The sequence below is a fragment of the Schistocerca piceifrons genome, chromosome 4 (genome assembly GCF_021461385.2).
Source record: "Schistocerca piceifrons isolate TAMUIC-IGC-003096 chromosome 4, iqSchPice1.1, whole genome shotgun sequence".
NCBI classification, from domain to species: Eukaryota; Metazoa; Arthropoda; class Insecta; order Orthoptera; family Acrididae; genus Schistocerca; species Schistocerca piceifrons.
In genome coordinates, this window is record NC_060141.1 from 101264020 (window position 1) to 101276785 (window position 12766).

A 12766-nucleotide genomic window follows, 5' to 3' on the forward strand; every position below is an offset into this window, starting at 1 on the left:
AGAGTAGTACCTGCAACTTACATCCTCAGTTATTTGCTGGATGCATTTCAATCTCTGTCTTCTTCTACAGTTTTTGCCCTCTACAGCTCCATGTAGTACCATGGAAGTCATTCCCTGATGCCTTAATGCCTTAACAGATGTACTATCATCCTGTCCCTTCCCCCTGTCAGTATTTTCCACATATTCCTTTGTTCTCCGATTCTGCCAGAACCTCCTCATTCTTTACCTTATCAGTCCACCTAATTTTCAATATTTGTCTGTAACGCCATATCTCAAATGCTACGATTCTCTTCTGTTCCGGTTTTCCCATAGTCCATGTCTCACTATCACACAATGCTGTCCTCCAAACGTACATCTCAGAAGTTCATGACTCAAATTAAGGCCTACATTTGTAACTAGTAGGCTTATCTTGGCCAGGAATTCCCTTTTTGCCAGTACTAGTCTGCTTTTGATGTCGTCGTTCCTCCGTCCGTCATTGGTTACTTTGCTGCCGAGGTAGCAGAATTCCTTAATTTCATCTACTTCGTGGCAATAAATCCTGATGTTAAGTTCCTCGTTTTATTTTCACTCCTGAAACTTTCTTTTAATCCCATAATACTTTCTTCGACGTACAGATTGAACAGCGAAAGACTAGAGCCCTGTCTTACGCCTTTTCAATCCTATCGCCTCGTTCTTGGTCGTCAACTCTTATTATTCCGTCTTGGCTCTTGTAAATATTGTATATTACCCCATTAGGCCCTATAGATTACCCATATAGTTCTCAGAATTTCGAACATCTTGTGCCATATTACACTATCGAACGCTTTTTCGAGGTCGAAAAATCCTATGAACGTGTCTTGATTTTTCTTTAGCCTTGTTTCCATTACAACCTCACTCGTGCCTCTACCCTTTCTAAAGCCAAACTGATCGTCATCTAGCACATCGTCAATTTTCTTTTCCAGTCTTCTATGTATTATTCTTGTCAGCAACTTGGACGCTTGAGCCGTTAAGCTGATTATGCGATAATTGTCACACTTGTCAGCTCTTGCAGTCTCGGGATTGTGTGGATGATATTTTTCCGAAAGTCAGATGGAATGTCGCCAGATTCATACATTCTGCACACCAACGTGAATAGTCGCTTTGTTCCCATTTCTCCCAATGATTTTAGAAATTCTGATGGAATGTCATATATTCCTTCTGCTTTATTTAATCTTAAATCCTCCAAAACTCTATGAAATTCTGATTCTAATAGGGGTATCTCTTTTATATCGACTCAGTTTCTTCTTCTATCACATTAGACAAATCTTCCTCCTCATAAAGGACTTCAGTGTACTTTACCCACCTACGCGCTTTCTCCTGTGCATTTGACAGTCAATTCCCGTTGCACTCATAATGTTACCACCCTTGAATTTTAATTTCACCGAAAGCTGTTTTGACTTTCCCATATGCTGAGTCAGTTCTTCCGACAATCATTTCTTTTTCGATATCTTCACGTTTTTCATTCAGCCATTTCGTCTTAGCTTCCTGCACGACCTATTTATTTCATTCATCAGCGATTTATATTTCTGTATTCCTGAATTTCCCTGAACATTTTTGTACTTTCTTCTTTCATCGACCAGCTGAAGTATTTCTTCTGTACCCATAGTTCCTTCGCAGTTACCGTCTTTGCACCTATCTTTTTCTTTCCTACTTCTGTGATTTTTAGAGATGCCCATTCCTCTTCAACTGTACTGTCTACTGAGCTATTCCTTATTGCTACATATATATCCTTAGAGAACTTCAAGCGTATCTCGTCATTCCTTAGTACTTCCGTATTTCACTTCTTTGCGTATTAATTCTTCCTGTCTAATGTCTTAAACTCCAGCCTACTCTTCATCACTACTGTATCGTGATCTGAGTCTATATCTGCTCCAGGGAACGCCTTACAATCCAGTATCTGATTTCGGAATCTCTGTCTGATGATGATGTAGTCTAACTGAAATCTTCCTGTATCACCCGGCCTTTACAGGTATACCTCCTCCATTTGCGATTCATGAATAGAGTATTCGGTATTACTAGCTGAAATGTGTTGCAAAACTCAATTAGTCTAACTCCTGTGTCATTCCTTGTCCCAGATCCATATTCTCCGATAACCTTTTCTTCTACTCCTTCTCCCACAACTGCATTGCAGTGCCCCATGGCTATTAGATTTTCGTCACCCTTTACTTACCATATTGCGCCTTCAATGTCTTGGCATACTTTATCTCTTCGTCTTCGGCTTGCGACATCGGCTTGTATACTTGAACTATCGTTGTCGGTGTTGGTGTGCTGTTGATTCTGACAAGAACAACCCCATCACTGAACTGTTCACAGTAACACATTCTCTGCTCTAACTTCCTATTCGTAACGAATCCTACTCCTGTTATACCATTTTCGGCTGGTGTTTATATTTCTCTGTCATCTGACCAGAAATCCTTGTCTTCTTTCCATTTCACTTCACTAACCCTTATTATGTTTAGATCGACTCTTTGCATTTCCCTTACCAGATTTTCTAGTTTTCCTACCACATCATGCTTCTGACATTCCATAGCCCGACAGGTAGAACATTATCCTTTCGTAGTTTACTCAGTCTTTTTATCATGGTCACCACTCCATTGGCAGGTCCCGGAGATGCGAATGGGCGACTATTGCGGAATCATTTGCCAGTAGAGAGATGATTATGACACTTTTTCAATGGTTTCCTTTGCCTTGTGCATCCCCATGCCGTTGATCACTGACTATTCTTCCGCCTTTAGGGGCAGTTTCCCACCCCTAGCACACGAGAGTGCCCTGAACCTGCGTCCGGTCCTGTGCTCTCTTTGACAAGGCCGTTGGGAAAATGAGGGTGACTTCTTATGCCGGGAGTCTTCGGTGGACAATGCTGATTATTAATCACAATTTAATCAGTGGCGGAATTCGAACCCGGGACTGAGGAAATTTTTCTTCTATCGCATCAGACACACCTTTCCCCTCATAGAGATCTTCAGTTTACTATTTCCACATATCCGCTCTCCGCTCTGCATTTAACAGTGGAATCCCATTGCACTCTTAATGTTACCATCCTTGACTTTAATTTCACCGAAGATTGTTTTGACCGAGTCAGTTCTTCGGACAATCACTTCGTTTTCGATTTCTTCACATTTTTGATGCAGCATTTAGTCTTAGCTCCCTTGCACTTCACATTTATTTTACTCCTCAGCGACTTGTATCTCTGTATTCCTGAATTTTTCTGAACAATTTTAACTTTCTTCTTTCATCGATCAACTGAAATATTTCTTATTTTACCGATTGTTTCTTCATAGTTGCGTTCTTTATATGTATGTTTTTCTTTCAACCTTCAGTGATTGCCCTTTTTAGTGACGTCCATTCCTCTTCAACTGCACTATCTTCTGATCCGTTCCTTACTGCAGCATCTATAGTCTTAGAGAACTTCAAGCGTATCTCGCCATTCCTTAGAACTTACGAATCCCATTTCTTTGCGTATTGATTCTTTCTCAATAGGCTTCTAAGTTTCAGGCTATTCTTCACGACTACTACATTTTGATCTGCGTCTATTTCTGCTCCATCCGGCCGGTGTGGTCGAGTGATTCTAGGCGCTTCAGTCCAGAACCGAGCGACCGCTACGGTCGCAGGTTCTAATCCTGCCTCGGGCATGGATGTGTGTGATGTCCTTAGGTTAGTTAGGTTTAAGTAGTTCTAAGTTCTAGGGGACTGACGACCTCAGATGTTAAGTCCCAAAGTGCTCAGAGCCATTTTCTATTTCTGCCTCCCGTTGCGCCTTACAATCCAGTTTCTGATTCCGGAATCTCTATCTGACCATGGTGTGATCTATGTGAAATATTCCCAAATCTCTCGGCCTTTTCGAAGTATACCTCCTACTTTCGTGCAAAGAGTGTTCGCTACTAGTAGCTAAAATTTATTACAGACCTGAATTAGCCTTTCTCCTCTCTTATTCCTAGTACCAAGCGCAAATCCCCCCGTTACCTTTCCCTACTACCGAATTCCAGTTCTCAATGGCTATAGTTTTATCTCCCTTTACGTACTACATTAACCGTTCAGTTATTAGAACCTCATCTCCCTGCATCATCCGTTCAATATCTTCATACATGTCCTCTGTCTCTCTATTTTCAGCTTGCTAATTCGAAATGTATACCTGAACTACCGTTGTAGTTGTTGGTATGCCGGCGATTCTGATGGGAATAATCCCATCACGGAACTGTTCACAGTAACACAGTCTCTGCCGTGCCTTCCTATTCTTAAAGAATCCTACGCCCTTTATACCATTTTCTGATGCTGTTTCAATTCATTTCACTGTCTCCCATGGCATTTAGATTGAGCCTTTGCGTTTCCCTTTGCAGGTTTTGTAGCTTCCATACCACATTCAAACTTCTGACATTCCACACGCCGACTCGTAGAACGATATCCTTTAGTTTGTTATTCAATCTTTTTCTTATCGTCACCTTCTTCTTGGGTGCCCCCCCCCCCCCTTTAGAGATCTGAATTCAGAATGGGGGTCTATTCCCGAATCTTTTGCCAAGAGAGAGATCATCAACACTTCTTTTAATTTTTTTCATTTACAGGTCAAAAAATATTTTATGGATGAATATCTTTAATGCAATGGTTTCCATTGCCTTCTGCATTCTCATGCTGTTGATCATTGCTTACTTTTCCGATTTTTAGGAACCGTTCCTCACCACAAGGGTAAGAGAGGGCGCTGAATGTCTGTCCTCTCCTTCACCTACTTTGACAAGGCCGTTGGCTGAATGAAGATGACTTCTTATGCCGGAAGTTTCGGCCGCCAATGATGATTATTATCCTAAATATAAGCGGTGGTGTTGTCCAAACGCGGGACCGAGGACGTTTTGTGATCACCAAGGCCGCTACCCCTAAACCATTGGCACACTTAACGAAATGTAACTATATCCAACATGTAAGTAATATTATTTCGGTAATCTTTAATTTGACACTGGGATGGCAAGCAGATGTTAAATGTTTGGTCCTTCTCACTTTCTATGCATCTGTGCAAAAAATTGTTCATTGCTTTACTTGATAATGACTTAAAGCGGAAATGGTGATAGCAATATAAAATAAAGAAGTTGTACTGCCACATGGTTTAAATATCGTTCGAACATGTATAATTGTGGTGGAGGGAAACTGCGAATCAAACCACTGGCAGACTGCGTCACATTGGAGGCCATCGATCTGAAAATTTACCTGTTGGAATGATATACCGAGTTTGCAACTAATTTCTCTTATTTTCTTTTATATTCTCCATATTTTTTTCCGAAGGAATGAATAGCTATGCAAGAAAGATAGGAAATAATTACGAAGAAACGCCGGTATAAGGTAACAGGTTAAACCGAACAGCGCGCAGAGTCCTTATTAAGGAGCGGAAAGGGTAGTAAAAAAGGAGAAGGTCGAGAGGGCTAGCCGGCGCACGCAATTTTCTGCGGCGGGGGATGCAAGTCTAATGACGTCATAAAGGAAAACGCCGAGGCAAAGTAATAGGGGCGGAAGGCTGGCTAGGGGGCGGACGCCGCTCAAGAGCGAATCCGACCACGCCTCGGCCGCTACCAGAGCAAAGAGGCGAGGCGACAGGCCACGGCCGCCCGACCGTAAAGACAGTCGCACCTCGGCAACTCGAGAAGGGACCGTCCCGCTGGCTGCGGACACGCTACAACGTTCGAGGTTTTATGCTGTAAAGTAAGACACAATGAAAACTTGACATATCGTTTTTGCTCAAACAGTGAAAACATGAAAATTTGACTGAACAGTTAACATCACAAGTGCTCAGAATGGGAGGCCAGTACTGGCACAGTGACGTACCTACATCTATTTCTACACTGGTGTCCAAAATTAAAGCAACGAACCCAGAAAATATTAGATACAGGCTCCCAGGTAGATGCCGTTTTCCTTCCGGAAGGCGTTCCATACAGTTCCGCACTGTCGCCTGATAAGTAAGAGCCTACGGAACATCAGACCAGCTGTGTGGCTTCTAGCGTTAAAAGGTTTTTTTTGCCTTTTCTCATTTAACCAAATATAACATTGATGATGATAATTTATGGCAATGTTTGCCGACAAGATAAAGAATGCAACCTTTTAACACTAGATTGCGTACTCATGGCAGTTCTCCTTGGCCGTTTTTTTTGGTACGACTTGGAAAGAGAGAAAAATTATTGAATTATCGACGATGCGTCGGTTCTCGATTGTGTTCAGGAGACGTACAGATTGACTGCGTGAAAATAGTTTCTCAAATGACCTCTTAACCCGGATTGCTTTCACGCAATCAGACTCTTCAATGAAATTACCTAAGGGACCTATTTGAATAATAAAAAAATGCAAAACAGTGAAATTTTGTAAAAAAAAAAGTTGTCAGATCGGAAACTGAACACATTAATGGTCCCCCAAATACAATCGAGACACCGCGATAAAGAGCGAACCTGTAACAAAGTTCATTTAAACATAAACATTATTTGTGGTTAATTTAAAGAAAAGAATAAGCATAGATTTTCTGTACAGTGAAGCATCAATATATTATTAAAGAACAAAGGGGTTAAACTATAAACATTAACAAATTTACAATGAATACGAAACTTACTTTTTTATGTTTTTCTCATACACGGAGCAGTCCAACAATCGCTGCTTTTGTATGTGTGATATTTTGTAAAAATTAAATGTCCTGGCGTGCGCGTAAGTATTTTTTATCGTCACAAGGTTTACAAAAGCGTTTTCTTTCTTGATGATAACGTGGTTTTTGACACTAAATGAAATATAACTTGTAGCGGTGCTACACAACACGTCTTAACAAGTCGGCGACCAAGCATCAAAGGTAATGAAGTACATGTTAACATATCGGCGACCAGAAGTACAACTAACTATAAAGATTCTAGAATTTTCCTAACAAATGATAAATTCTTCTTTCTTCTGTTTCGCAGCTTCTTGCTATCAAGCGCTGCGGCAATGATTTTAAATTCTGCGCCCAGCGAGTCATAGTGTTTAAAAGTACCTTGGTATAGGCGCACGTTATAAACAGATTTCGTTTCTTTACTCTCGCGTTGTCATGCTTAGTATCATTACAAACTACAGCTCAATGGCTGTCCTTTTCTCATATGCAAAATGTCTGAAATCCAATAATATCACAGGCTAGATTGATGAGTTCTTAGCAAACAGAACACAGCATGCTGTTCTCAGTGGAGAGACGTCTACAGACGTTAAAGTAACGTCTGCGTGCCACAGGGGAGTGTTATGGGACCATTGCTTTTCACAATATATATAAATGACCTAGTAGATAGTGTCGGAATTTCCATGCGGCTTTTCGCGGATGATGCTGTAGTATACAGAGAAGTTGCAGCATTAGAAAATTGCAGCGAAATGCAGGAAGATCTGCAGCGGATAGGCACTTGCTGCAGGGAGTGGCAACTGACCCTTAACATAGACAAATGTAATGTATCGCGAATACAGAGAAAGTAGGATCCTTTATTGTATGATTATACGATAGCGGAACAAACACTGCTAGCAGTTACTTCTGTAAAATATATGGGAGTATGCGTGCGGAACGATTTGAAGTGGAATGATCACATAAAATTAATTGTTGGTAAGGCGGGGGCCAGGTTGAGATTCATTGGGAGAGTCCTTAGAAAATGTAGTCCATCAACAAAGGAGGTGGCTTACAAAACACTCGTTCGACCTATACTTGAGTGTTGCTCATCACTGTGGGATCCGTCCCAGGTCGGGTTGACAGAGGAGGTAGAGAAGATCCAAAGAAGAGCGGCGCGTTTCGTCACAGGGTTATTTGGTAAGGTTGATAGCGTTACGGAGATGTTTAGCAAACTCAAGTGGCAGACTCTGCAATAGAGGCGCTCTGCATCGCGGTGTAGCTTGCTGTCCAGGTTTCGAGAGGCTGCGTATCTGGACGAGGTATCGAATATATTGCTTCCCCCTACTTATAGCTCCGGTGGAGATCACGAATGTAAAATTAGAGAGATTCGAGCGCGCACGGAGGCTTTCCGGCAGTCGTTCTTCCCGCGACTGGAACAGGAAAGGAAGGTAATGACAGTGGCACGTAAACTGCCCTCCGCCACACACCGTTGGGTGGCTTGCGGAGTATAAATGTAGATGTAGATGTAGGACCGCTGTTTCCCCGTCCTGTGTCTAATTCACCGTATAATCATACAAACTGTCAACAAACGTCCCTACAGTCGTGCTCTGCACGGAAAATGGCATTCCGATCAATGCACAACTACATGAACGATTGCATCAGGGCATCTACCAAACGGGATAGTTTTTGCCGGGTGGTCCCACATCCACAATCGCTGTGTAGATGGTCACCGATGGTGCAGTATGGTCACCGACGGTGCAGTATGGCATAAAGAAGACGCCTTCCACACTCTCTGGGGTGGACGGTCGTGAGAAGAATGGAAGCTTGACATCTCAAACTGACGAGGCCCGATGGCTTAATGTGAATTGTTCTGTTGTTTCTCGCAACAATTTATAGAGCCCGAAACGCTACCCCAAAGACCAGAGCGGAGCCGACCACGTGTGATATGAGAAAGGGAGGATCGTTATTTGGATATAAGAGCACGGCAGTACCGCCTTAGTAAGGCACGGCACCTGACATCTCGCAGCATCCACCGAACGTGTTGCATCGAGACAGACGGTGTACAGACGGCTTCGGCAGAGTGGCCTTTACTGTCGGAGACCTACTGTATGTCTACCTGTGATGCCTCTTCACAGAAGGGAACTAGAGTGGAGTCGTCAACGTGCTACTTGTGCCGTTGAATAGTATGGTCCAATGTTCTTTTCGCAGATGAGTCCCGACTTGATCTGGAGAGTGATTCTCGACGCATTCGTATCTGAAGGGAACGTGGAACACGATTTCGGAACACAAACATTATGGAAAGAGACCGATATCGAGGAGGATCGCTAATGTTCTCATCAGAAGATCAAAACAAACTGCGAAACCATATAATATAAATATCGGAATGGTGCGAAAAGTGGCAGGTGACCTTAAATAACGAAAAGTGTGAGGTCATCCACATGAATGCTAAAAGAAACTCGTTAAACTTCTGATACACGATAAATCAGTCTAATCTAAAAGCAGTAAATTCAACTAAATACCTAGGTATTACAGTTGCGAACAACTTAAATTGGAAGGAACACATAGAAAATGTTGTGGGGAAGGATAACCAAAGACTGGTTTTATTGGCAGCACACTTAGAAAATGTAACAGACCTACTAAAGAGACTGCCTACACTACGCTTGTCCGTCCTCTTTTAGAATACTGCTGCGCAGTGTGGGATCCTTACCAGATAGGACTGACGGAGTACATCGAAAAAGTTCAAAGAAAGGCAGCACGTTTTGTATTATGGCGAAATATGGGAGAGAGTGTCACAGAAATGATACAGGATTTGGGATGTACATCATTAAAAGAAAGGCGTTTTTCGTTGCGACGGAATCTTCTCACGAAATTCCAATCACCAACTGTGTCCTCCGAATGCAAAATTTTTTTGTTGACACCGACTTGCATAGGGAGGAAAGATCACAAAGATAAAGTAAGGAAAATCAGAGCTCCTACGGAAAGATATAGGTGTTCATTCTTTCCGCGTGCTATGCGAGACTGGAATAATAGAGAATTATGCAGGTGGTTCGATGAACCCTCTGCCAGGCACTTAACTGTGATTTGCTGAGTATCCATGTTGATGTAGATGTAGATGTTGTGAGTTAGGATTATGTGGACCACATGAACACCTCCTTATGAAATTGTGTGGGTGAATCGGCAAGTCTTGATTGCTGTCAGGTATCGTGACGAGATGGTGTGGGCCCACGCGTCGTATTGATGGACGATAATGATCGACCTCGTAGAGTAAGAGAGGCTGATGTTATCTTGGAAACGGAAGATATTGCACGCATGGCGTGGCCTGCTCGCCCTCCCGATTTGAGTGCCACAGACCACATCTGGGGTGCACTATGGAGATAGTTTGCTTCATGTCAGCATCTACCGACCACTGTCCAAGACATGCGAGCAGCTCTCCAGAAAGAATGGGCGTTATTGCCTCAACATGAGATTGACGATATCATTCACAGCATGCCCGGTTGTTGTCAGGCCTGTATTGCTGCCAGAAGTGCTCACACTCCACACTGAGCACGTTAACCAATTGCAGGAATGTGTGTGTAAATGGATTAAGCTGGAAAAAAACGAAGAACATTTCTTGTCTAGTAGTTTGCATATTGCAGTTGTTTACGTTCTGTATTCGTTACATTGTTTCTGCTTCACTGTCACTTGCTTATACTGTTTTGAGGCAAAATAAACACAACCTTTCAAAGTTTCCGTCTGTTGCTTTAATTTTGGCACCACTGCGCATGAGTACTTTGCAATTTAGACCCAATTGCCTGACAGAGGGTTCATAGAACCACTTTCACATTATTTCTCTACCGTTACACTCTGGAACAGCACTGTCGAAAAACGAACACTCGGACATTTTCGCACAAGCGCTGATTTACCTTATTAAAATTACAATGATCATTTGTCCCTATTGAGGTGGATGTCAACACAATACTTTTGCATTCTGAGGAGAAAGTCTGAGACTGAAATTTCGTGAAAAGATCTCGCCGCCACGAAAAGGCTTTCGTTCTAACGATTGCCGCCCCTATTTGCATTATCATTTCCGTGACACTCTGTCCCCTGCTTCCGAGAATACAAAACGAGCTACCCTCCTTTGAGCTTTTTCGATGACCCCCGTCAATACTATCTAGTTAGGATCCCATAAAACACTTCAGTAATCTAGGCTTTCGATCCCCCTTTCTTATACCTGCTACCTTCAGAATTTCAACGAGAGTATCCCAGTCAACAGCGTCAAAACCTTTATCTGTGTTTACAAATGTTATAAACCTGGATTTGCCTTTTGTTACCCTATCTCGTAAGAGATGTCGTAGTGTCAGTATCCCCTCACGTGTTCGTACTTTTCTCTGGAATCCAAACTGGTCCTCGTGGAGGTTGGCTTCTATTAGTTTTTCTATTCGCCTTAGTATTTGCCAACTATGACTTGTTGATAGGGTAGTCCTGTAATATTCACATCTATCAGCACCTAATCTCTTCGAATTGGAATAATTTAAAACAGCTAAAAAATAAATTAAGAGAAAATAAATTTCGATGGACCATCCTTACCAGTTGTGCACACAAAGAAAGAATCCACCTATTCTACGAAAAATCAGTTGAGCCCTGCATAGGTCGCACTCTGAGAAGAAACGTAATGGTCGCATGGATTGCATGAGTATGCCATTTTCTCAACTAAAAAGAGGAGACGCTGAAGCTTGAATTTTTCCTTGTTGACAAAAGTCCGGTAGCGACTACAGCTACCAGCTACTCTTACGAAATTCATATTCAATCATCTCAGTTGCGCGAACTGTATAAAGTAATACAGTGGTTTCCAGCCTTTCTTAGACCATTACCCCGAGTGCCGTCAGACACTAGCTAGTACTACTGCCCCACCCGCTGCCGTCAGTTGCCCCGCCCTCTCCCCCACATTATCATCAACTTTAGCACCTAACTAAACTGTAGAATCAAATACTTTTCTTTACTTTGTAAAGGGTAAAAGGTGAATGATTAGTTTGTGTGTGTGTGGGGGGGGGGGGGGGGGGAGGGGGGGGGTATGGAGGGTGTTAGAGTGAGTCATGAAGGAATTAATGGTGCAACGCAAGTGCTACCCACAACACCTTAATTAAGAAAGCTAACTATCCACAGTGAGAGTGGAGACTTGATACAAAACCTACTTCCCCTGCATTACTTCTCTCCGTTGCGGCACTTGCTTCACCTGCACACTGCAACGCCATTTAAAATAGAGTAGTTTAAAATGTGTGCACTATGCTTACCGTTCGTAAATCGCTTGATTGCTGCACCCCTTATTTCTGAACTGGCAGATTTTGGAAGACTTCAGGCTGTTATTGCTTTGTGTCTGACCTCAGCCACTAATAGCAATAGTAACAAGGATAATAACTATGGACAGCACTGTAGTAGTACTTATGTAGTTACTGCTGTGTCGTGCTCTCAATTAACTCATTTATCTGTTTTGAGGTGACTAATGGAGCAATTTCTGGACTACTGCAGACACTATGTACAATCTTAGACAATAAAACTGACCGCCGGACGGCCGCCACAGAGACTAAGTCCGAGTCATTCACGTAAGGTGGCCAATAAAACTGACCGCACCTGACAACTCTACGTCCGGCCATCTGCACAATCTGGCAACACTGGAATAAGCGGAAGTGTTAGGAGGAAGTGCTGCCAACTTCCGAGACGTTGTCGGACTATGTGAGCCCGTGGTCGTTTCAGCCGCGCTCGCGAGTGGCCGCTGTTAACTGTTGCGCTGCACTTCAGTGTTTACATGCTGTACTTGTGCTCCGCCGAGTGCCGTCCGTCCGTTAATCTCCGTGTTCGTTCCTGTTCCTTGTGATCTGATCGCTCTTTCTGGTCTTGCTGCTGCTACTTGGAATTTAGGTTGTTTAACCGAAATTGCTTCGCTGGATTAACCATGGCTACAAACCTCCGGAAGAATACTCTGGTATTTGCTTTTGACAAGGAATCCCGTCCTGTTCAGCCGACATCCCTGGAAATAGATGACTGGATTACACAGGTAATTGGTCTAAATTCTGAAACCGTTCATACCTGGCAACTGGATCAGGAAAAATACTGTGTTTTTGTCAAGTTAATCAGTGCTTCGACTGTTGAAAAAGTGTTACGAAAGTGGGGCTATGAAGTAGATTTTGTGCATAG